Genomic DNA, 8,900 nt, shown 5'->3' with positions numbered 1-8,900 from the left:
TGCGTTGGCCGGGAATCGAACCCGGGTCAACTGCTTGGAAGGCAGCTATGCTCACCACTATACCACCAACGCAGTCAGCAGTCAGCCACTTGCGCCGTCGTTAAGAAGGCTCGAAGTGCACGAGTCGCCGATAGGGCTAGAGGAGCTGATGAGATCTTTGTTTGGACCCGTCACTAAAGAGAGCCTTCCAGAGTTTGCTTCCCGTCACGTACAAGAAAGTGCTGCCTTCCCATGCCAGCTAAATAAACACTAAGTGCTGACAGCGCAAACGCAGAGAGTGCAAATACAGACGATGACCAGTGGCACGCCCTCCTGCAGCGTGTTGGCGGACGGCCAAATTGATTCTGCTATTGCATTTTGTTGTAGCTCTGTCCTCGGTCCACCAATAACCACAAGCCCAATCAAGGCAATCTCTTTCTCATGCCTCCATCTGAAAAGTTGGAGAAAATCTTATATGAATAAAAGAGTCTTTTAAAGAAATCCCTTATTCCGAGGTCACCGTAGCCACCAGATCCATTCTGTATCCAGATCAGTGGGCCGCTTCAGTCACCCGGATCCAGTCAGTATCCAGACAAGATGGTGGATCAACACCTAGAAAGGACCTCTATGGCCCTGAAACACAGCGGAGACCGGGACAACTAGATGAGCCCCAGATACAGATCCCCTGTAAAGACCTTGTCTCAGACGACCACCAGGACAAGACCACAGGAAACAGATGATTCTTCTGCACAGTCTGACTTTTCTGCAGCCTGGAGCTGATTTGCTGGTTTCTTCTGACCAGAGGAGAACTGTCTCCCCGACTGAGCCTGGTTTCTCACCGGGTTTTTTCTCCATTTTTTCACCGATCGAGTTTTGGTTCCTTGCCTCTGTCGCCTCTGGCAGGCATAGCTGGGGACACTTCATGTACAGCGATATCGTTGACTTGATTGAAAATTATTGCACAGATACTATTTAAACTGAACTTAGCTGAATGATGACATCATCGATTTCAATGACGAAATGCCTTTAACTGTCATTTTGCTTTATTGACGCACTGTGTTCCTAATTAATATTGTTCAGTTGCATTGACACAATCCTTTTTGTTTAAAGCACTATTTAAAAAAAAAAAAAAAAAAGAGTCCAAACAATGACCCCTGCAACGGGTAGTGTTCCAAATGTAATGCCACTTTAGCTAATGATTTTTTTTTTTTTTTTTTTTTTTTAAGCAATAGAAAATACAGCATTTCTTCTATACACATCTCTACATTACACATCTTTCCTTTACATAGATAATTTAAAAATGTCCTTCACTTCCTGGCAGCTTCCACATTGAATCATTTAAAACACAATAAACTTTTGGGGTAAAAACATCATAAAAATAATCCAACATATTTACACCTTTAAAATACACATACAGCCTTTCAATATATAATTCGGTTTTCCTTTTAAACACAGTCCAAACATCCAACACAATGATTTCCTTTTTAGCCACAGTTCTTCTCTCCCATATTGCACGAGACTGCAATGCTGTCAGGTGTCCGGATTGCCAAGAAATTTTAAATAAATGTGAATGCTGGATGGAGGGGGTGGTAGGTGGAAGGAAAGAACAGGTGGACAGACAGGTGCATGAAGAAAACAATGATGAAGGACATTGTGATGAAAGACATGAAGAAGACAAATTACAACCAAAGGAAACAGAGGAAGGAACAAACAACAGACAGGAAGGAGAAGGAGAAAAAGAAAAAGAAAATAACAATGAACAAATAAGAGAAGAGGACACACAAATTACACCGATGGACATATCTTCAATTCATGGACAAAAAGGAAAAGAACAAGACAAAGAAACTGATAACGAAGGAGAAATTAGTATGGAGGAGGATGAGAAGGAAAAGGCGGAGAGGGGAAAAATACGAAGAAGATCGCTAAAGGTAAAGCCAAATATAGAAAGTTCAAGAAAAAAAGTGAAATGTTTAAATAGGTTTGAGGTGTTAAAGGAATTGGAGGAGAAAGACTGCGAATGATGGGTTTTAGATATTTATTATTTTTCTTTTTAATGGTTTTAAGTGTTGTGACTTTTAATGCAAGAGGACTTTTGAACTTAAAGAAATTTGAAAATATAAAAGAAAAATGTAAAAGAGAAGACATTATTGTACTACAGGAAACAAACTGGAGAGAAAATGTAATGAATGAATATAAAAAGAGATGGGGAGGAGGGATTTTGTACAATAATGGAGATGGGAGGTTTGGGAGAGGTGTGGCTTTTTTAATGAAGGATGATGTTTTTAAAGCAAGTCAAATTTTATACAAAGATACGATGGGTAAATGTATGGTTGTAGAGACAAAACATGAAGGAAGGGAATTGATTTTAGTAAATGTACATGCACCAATGGAGGAGAAGGAAAAGAAAGAGTTTTTTTATGTTTTAAGTAGTTTTGTAAAGAAGTATAAAGAAATAATAATGATGGGGGATTTTAATACGGTTTTTAGTAAACAAGACATGGCAGATGGAATGGTTTTTAAAACTGACAAAGGGAGAAAAGAATTAAAAGCTTTAATGGCAGAAAATAATATGATAGATGTGTGGAGAGAAAGAAATGAAAAGAAAAAAGAGTTTTCAAGAAGGCAAATAGTGGGGCAGTTTGTGTGTGAAACAAGAATTGATTTTATTTTATGTACAAGAAATGTGGAGAATTTTATAGAAAATATTAAGTATGAAGAAACAAGTTTTAGCGATCACAAGTTCTTATTTTTTAAATTGGATTGGAATAAAGTGCAAAGAGGGCCAGGAATATGGGTTTTAAATACAAAAATGTTAGAAAATGAAGACTATGTATTAAAGGTTAAAGAAATTATAGAAAAAGAAAAGGAAAATGAAATGTATGAAGAAGATAAGAGAATTTGGTGGGAGAATGTAAAGTTTTTAATAAAAAAATTCTCAATTAAGTATTGTAGCATAATACGCAAATGCAAAAGATACAACGAAAAAAAAATAAAGGAATGTTTGGAAGCGGAATTGAATAAAGAAAATAAAGATATACAAAAGATAAAGGAAATGGATGAAAAACTGAAGGAAATAGAGGAAAAAGAATATGAGGGGGCGAGGTTAAGGAGCAAAGCTAAATATACTGTGGAGGGAGAAAAGTGCACAAAGTTTTTTTTTGATTTGGAAAAAAAGAGAGGGAAAGCTGAAACAATAAAACAGGTAAGAGGGAAAAATGGGGAAGTTGTAGAGGGGAATGAAAAGATTTTAGAAGAAATAAAGAATTTTTATGAAGATCTTTTTAGTGCCAGGGGTGTAGAAGAAAACGAAAAAATTGAATTGTTGAATCGAATAAAAGTAAAAGTGAGTAAGGAAGATAAAAAAGAATGCGATCAAAAAATTGGTGAAGAAGAGATTGAAAGAGCAATACAGCAGCTGAATAAACAGAAAAGTCCAGGAATAGATGGTTTGGGAAGTGAATTTTATATATGTTTTAAAGAGATTTTAACCAAGATTTTAAAGGAAGTTTTTAGTGAGATTTTTGAAAAAGAAGAAGTTAATGAAAGAATGGGGATGGGGATAACAAAACTGATATATAAAAGGAAAGGAGAAAAGGTAGATTTAAAAAACTATAGGCCGATCACAATGCTTAACACAGATTTTAAGATTTTATCAAAGGTTTTAGCAAATAGGTTAAAGGAAGTAATGCCAAGTATAATCGAAACAAACCAAGCATACGGAGTAAAAGGAAGGGATATAGCGGATATAACAATGAGTATAAGAGACACAATATGGTATATGAAAGAACTAAATGAAGATGGTTACATAATTAGTCTAGATTTTGAAAAAGCATTTGATCGGGTTGAACACGAGTATTTATTTGATGTTTTAAAGAAATTTGGTTTTGGGGGAGATTTTATCAAATATATTGAGATTTTATATAAGGGCGCTTTAACGAGAATAAAGTGTAATGGGTTTTTAACAGAATGTTTTAAAATCACAAGATCGATAAGACAGGGTTGTCCGCTTTCGGCATTATTATATTCACTTGTATCGGAACCGTTAGGATTGGCCATAAAACAAAAAGAAGGAATAATTGGAATTGAAATTGAGGAAAATAATGCTGAGGGAAAGGTTTTTCAATATGCTGATGACACAACGATAATAGTAAAAGGAAAGGAGAGCATCAAAGAAGTTATGAATGTTGTAGAGGAATATTGTAAAGGATCTGGGAGTAAAGTAAATGAAGAAAAGACGGTATATATGAGATTTGGTAAAGCAATGGTTTTAAAGGATAGTTTTAATTTTAAGGAAGTGGAAGAAATTAGGATTTTAGGAATTTTAATGGGTAAAAATGAGATGAAAGTAAGAGATGAAATGTGGGTGGAACTAGTAACAGGAATAGAGAGAAGGTTAAATTTTTGGAAATTAAGAACTTTAAACTTAAAAGGGAAGGTTTTAGTATTGAATGTTTTAATGGTGTCTAAGCTATGGAATGTTTTATATGTGTCGCATATGCCAATGTGGACAGAAAAGAGGTTGAAGAAATGTTTTCTTGACTTTTTATGGGAGGGGAAGCCAGCAAGAATAGCTTTTAATACGATTTTAGGGGCGGTAGAGAAGGGGGGTTTAGGTTTAATAGATGTGGAACAGAGGAAAAATAGTTTGAGAGTGAAAGTAGTGAAGAAATACCTACAAGATGAGGACAAACCAGAGTGGAAAAAGACGATGAAATATTTTTTAAACAAATGTGGGGATCTTAACATGGGGGATGGAATTTTATGGATGAAAACGAAGAATTGGATGACAGAAAATTTACCAGAGTTTTATAGAGAAATTTTAAGTGCTTGGGGAAAATTTTTAGATAAAGTTGAGTTTGATCCACATGGGAGAGAACACATTTTAAATCAACCTCTGTTCTTAAACCAAAACATTTTAAAACAAGACAAAGGGATTTTTTTAAAGAAATGGATGGAAGTGGGGATAACAAGAGTGAGAGATGTATTGTATGAATTTAAAGAAGGTTTTTTACCGACACAATTTATTATAGATGCAATGGAGGAGGCAAAAGAGGATTACAGTGAACAAGACATAAAAAATAAATATGAAATCATTAAAAGCGCAATACCCAAAGAGTGGATTAAAAGAATAGAATGTATGGAAGAAGAGCCAAAAGAGAAATGTATTTACGTGAAATTAGGGGAAAAACTGTATGATTTTAAGGAATGTACTCTGAAAATGATTTATTGTTCTTTTAGAGATGGTGTTTTTAAAGAGCCTATTGCAAAAGGATACTGGATGCAGAAATTCAAAGATTTAAAAAAAGAGTATATATGGAGAAACATGACAGGGAAGTGTGTGGAAACTAAATTGGGATGTTTGGAGTATTTTATAAGGCATAAAGTGGTTTTTACTGAGATTATTTTAAATAAAATAGGAAGGGAAGAAAATGCTCTGTGTAAAGTGTGCCAGGAAAAGGAAGAGGGGATTTTACATATGTTTTTATATTGTAGAGAACTGGAGGAGTTTTTAAGAAAATGTAAATGTTTAATTAAAGATGTGACTGAAGACTGGGATGAAAATGTAATGGAATGGAACAGAGTGGTGATGTTTGGTTGGGAAAAAAAGTGTCAAAACAAAAATTGTATTAATCTGTGTGTAATGCTAATGAAAAGTGCAATATGGGAGAGAAGAACTGTGGCTAAAAAGGAAATCATTGTGTTGGATGTTTGGACTGTGTTTAAAAGGAAAACCGAATTATATATTGAAAGGCTGTATGTGTATTTTAAAGGTGTAAATATGTTGGATTATTTTTATGATGTTTTTACCCCAAAAGTTTATTGTGTTTTAAATGATTCAATGTGGAAGCTGCCAGGAAGTGAAGGACATTTTTAAATTATCTATGTAAAGGAAAGATGTGTAATGTAGAGATGTGTATAGAAGAAATGCTGTATTTTCTATTGCTTGTGTTTAATCTATTGTACTTTATTTGAAATTTCTTTAATAAAAAAAAAAAAAAAAAAAAAAAAAAAAAAATCTCCGCCTGTCACGCGTAAGACCGGGGTTCGATTCCCCGACGGGGAGAGCTAGCTCTTTTCGGCTTCCGAACGATCCATCCAAAATTTTGGGAGGAGCCACAGTTCACAGAAGGAGTTCTGCTTCGACATCAGCCCGAGCCAAAGGACATGCGTTGGCCGGGAATCGAAACCGGGTCAACTGCTTGGAAGGCAGCTATGCTCACCACTATACCACCAACGCAGTCAGCAGTCAGCCACTTGCGCCGTCGTTAAGAAGGCTCGAAGTGCACGAGTCGCCGTTAGGGTTAGAGGAGCTGATGAGATCTTTGTTTGGACCCGTCACTAAAGAGAGCCTTCCAGAGTTTGCATCCCGTCACGTACAAGAAAGTGCTGCCTTCCCATGCCAGCTAAGTAAACACTAAGTGCTGACAGCGCAAACGCAGAGAGTGCAAATACAGAGGATGACCAGTGGCACGCCCTCCTGCAGCGTGTTGGCGGACGGCCAAATTGATTCTGCTATTGCATTTTGATGTAGCTCTGTCCTCGGTCCACCGATAACCACAAGCCCAATCAAGGCAATCTCTTTCTAATGCCTCCATCTGAAAAGTTGGAGAAAATCTTATATGAATAAAACAGTCTTTTAAAGATATCCCTTATTCCGAGGTCACCGTAGCCACCAGATCCACTCTGAATCCAGATCAGTGGGCCGCTTCAGTCACCCGGATCCAGTCAGTATCCAGACAAGATGGTGGATCAACACCTAGAAAGGACCTCTATGGCCCTGAAACACAGCGGAGACCGGGACAACTAGATGAGCCCAAGATACAGATCCCCTGTAAAGACCTTGTCTTAGACGACCACCAGGACAAGACCACAGGAAACAGATGATTCTTCTGCACAGTCTGACTTTTCTGCAGCCTGGAGCTGATTTGATGGTTTCTTCTGACCAGAGGAGAACTGTCTCCCCGACTGAGCCTGGTTTCTCACCGGGTTTTTTTCTCCATTTTTTCACCGATCGAGTTTTGGTTCCTTGCCTCTGTCACCTCTGGCAGGCATAGCTGGGGACACTTCATGTACAGCGATATCGTTGACTTGATTGCAAATTATTGCACAGATACTATTTAAACTGAACTTAGCTGAATGATGACATCATCGATTTCAATGACGAAATGCCTTTAACTGTCATTTTGCTTTATTGACGCACTTTGTTCCTAATTAATGTTGTTCAGTTGCATTGACACAATCCTTTTTGTTTAAAGCGAAATTAAAAAAAGTCCAAACAATGACCCCTGCAACGGGTAGTGTTCCAAATGTTATGCGACTTTAGCTAATGATGGGTCCATCCGGAATTTGACGGTGCTAGGGCTGTGTCAGCGTCAGAAAAAGCCATGCATTGTTCAGTTATGTCGGTGCAGTAGCATCGGTTGGGGGAGAAACAGTAGCATGCGCAGCTCCTTGTTAGTATAGTGGACAGTATCTCCGCCTGTCACGCGGAAGACCGTGGTTCGATTCCCCGACGGGGAGAGCTAGCTCTTTTCGGCTTCCGAACGATCCATCCAAAAGTTTTGGGAGGAGCCACAGGTCACAGAAGGCGTTCTGCTTCGACATCAGCCCGAGCCAAAGGACATGCGTTGGCCGGGAATCGAACCCAGGTCAACTGCTTGGAAGGCAGCTATGCTCACTACTATACCACCAACGCAGTGACCAGTCAGCCACTTGCGCTGTCGTTAAGAAAGCTTGAAGTGCACGAGTCGCCGATAGGGCTAGAGGAGCTGATGAGATCTTTGTTTGGACCCGTCACTAAAGAGAGCTTTCCAGAGTTTGCATCCCGTCACGTACAAGAAAGTGCTGCCTTCCCATGCCAGCTAAATAAACACTAAGTGCTGACAGCGCAAACGCAGAGAGTGCAAATACAGACGATGACCAGTGGCACGCCCTCCTGCAGCGTGTTGGCGGACGGCCAAATTGATTCTGCTATTGCATTTTGATGTAGCTCTGTCCTCGGTCCACCAATAACCACAAGCCCAATCAAGGCAATCTCTTTCTCATGCCTCCATCTGAAAAGTTGGAGAAAATCTTATATGAATAAAAGAGTCTTTTAAAGAAATCCCTTATTCCGAGGTCACCGTAGCCACCAGATCCAGTCTGTATCCAGATCAATGGGCCGCTTCAGTCACCCGGATCCAGTCAGTATCCAGACAAGATGGTGGATCAACACCTAGAAAGGACCTCTATGGCCCTGAAACACAGCGGAGACCGGGACAACTAGATGAGCCCAAGATACAGATCCCCTGTAAAGACCTTGTCTTAGACAACCACCAGGACAAGACCACAGGAAACAGATGATTCTTCTGCACAGTCTGACTTTTCTGCAGCCTGGAGCTGATTTGATGGTTTCTTCTGACCAGAGGAGAACTGTCTCCCCGACTGAGCCTGGTTTCTCACCGGGTTTTTTCTCCATTTTTTCACCGATCGAGTTTTGGTTCCTTGCCTCTGTCACCTCTGGCAGGCATAGCTGGGGACACTTCATGTACAGCGATATCGTTGACTTGATTGCAAATTATTGCACAGATACTATTTAAACTGAACTTAGCTGAATGATGACATCATCGATTTCAATGACGAAATGCCTTTAACTGTCATTTTGCTTTTTTGACGCACTTTGTTCCTAATTAATGTTGTTCAGTTGCATTGACACGATCCTTTTTGTTTAAAGCGCAATTTAAAAAAAAAAAAAAAAAAAGAGTCCAAACAATGACCCCTGCAACGGGTAGTGCTCCAAATGTAATGCGACTTTAGCTAATGATGGGTCCATCCAGAATTTGACGGTGCTAGGGCTGTGTCAGCGTCAGAAAAAGCCATGCATTGTTCAGTTATGTCGGTGCAGTAGCGTCGGTTGGGGGAGAAACAGCAACATGCACAGC

At 38.8% G+C, this 8,900-nt stretch overlaps 1 non-coding gene across 1 annotated transcript; it reads right to left on the bottom strand.

The window, feature by feature from the left end:
* Window positions 1-72, bottom strand: trnag-ucc (transfer RNA glycine (anticodon UCC)). The gene has a single exon. It is a non-coding gene; the product is annotated as a tRNA-Gly (tRNA).
* Between the last annotated feature and the right edge of the window lie 8,828 nt (window positions 73-8,900).

The sequence above is a fragment of the Carassius carassius genome, chromosome 8, assembly GCF_963082965.1.
Source record: "Carassius carassius chromosome 8, fCarCar2.1, whole genome shotgun sequence".
Lineage (NCBI taxonomy): Eukaryota > Metazoa > Chordata > Actinopteri > Cypriniformes > Cyprinidae > Carassius > Carassius carassius.
Note: the sequence above shows the minus strand (reverse complement) of the source record. Positions and strands in the feature narration are given on the sequence as shown.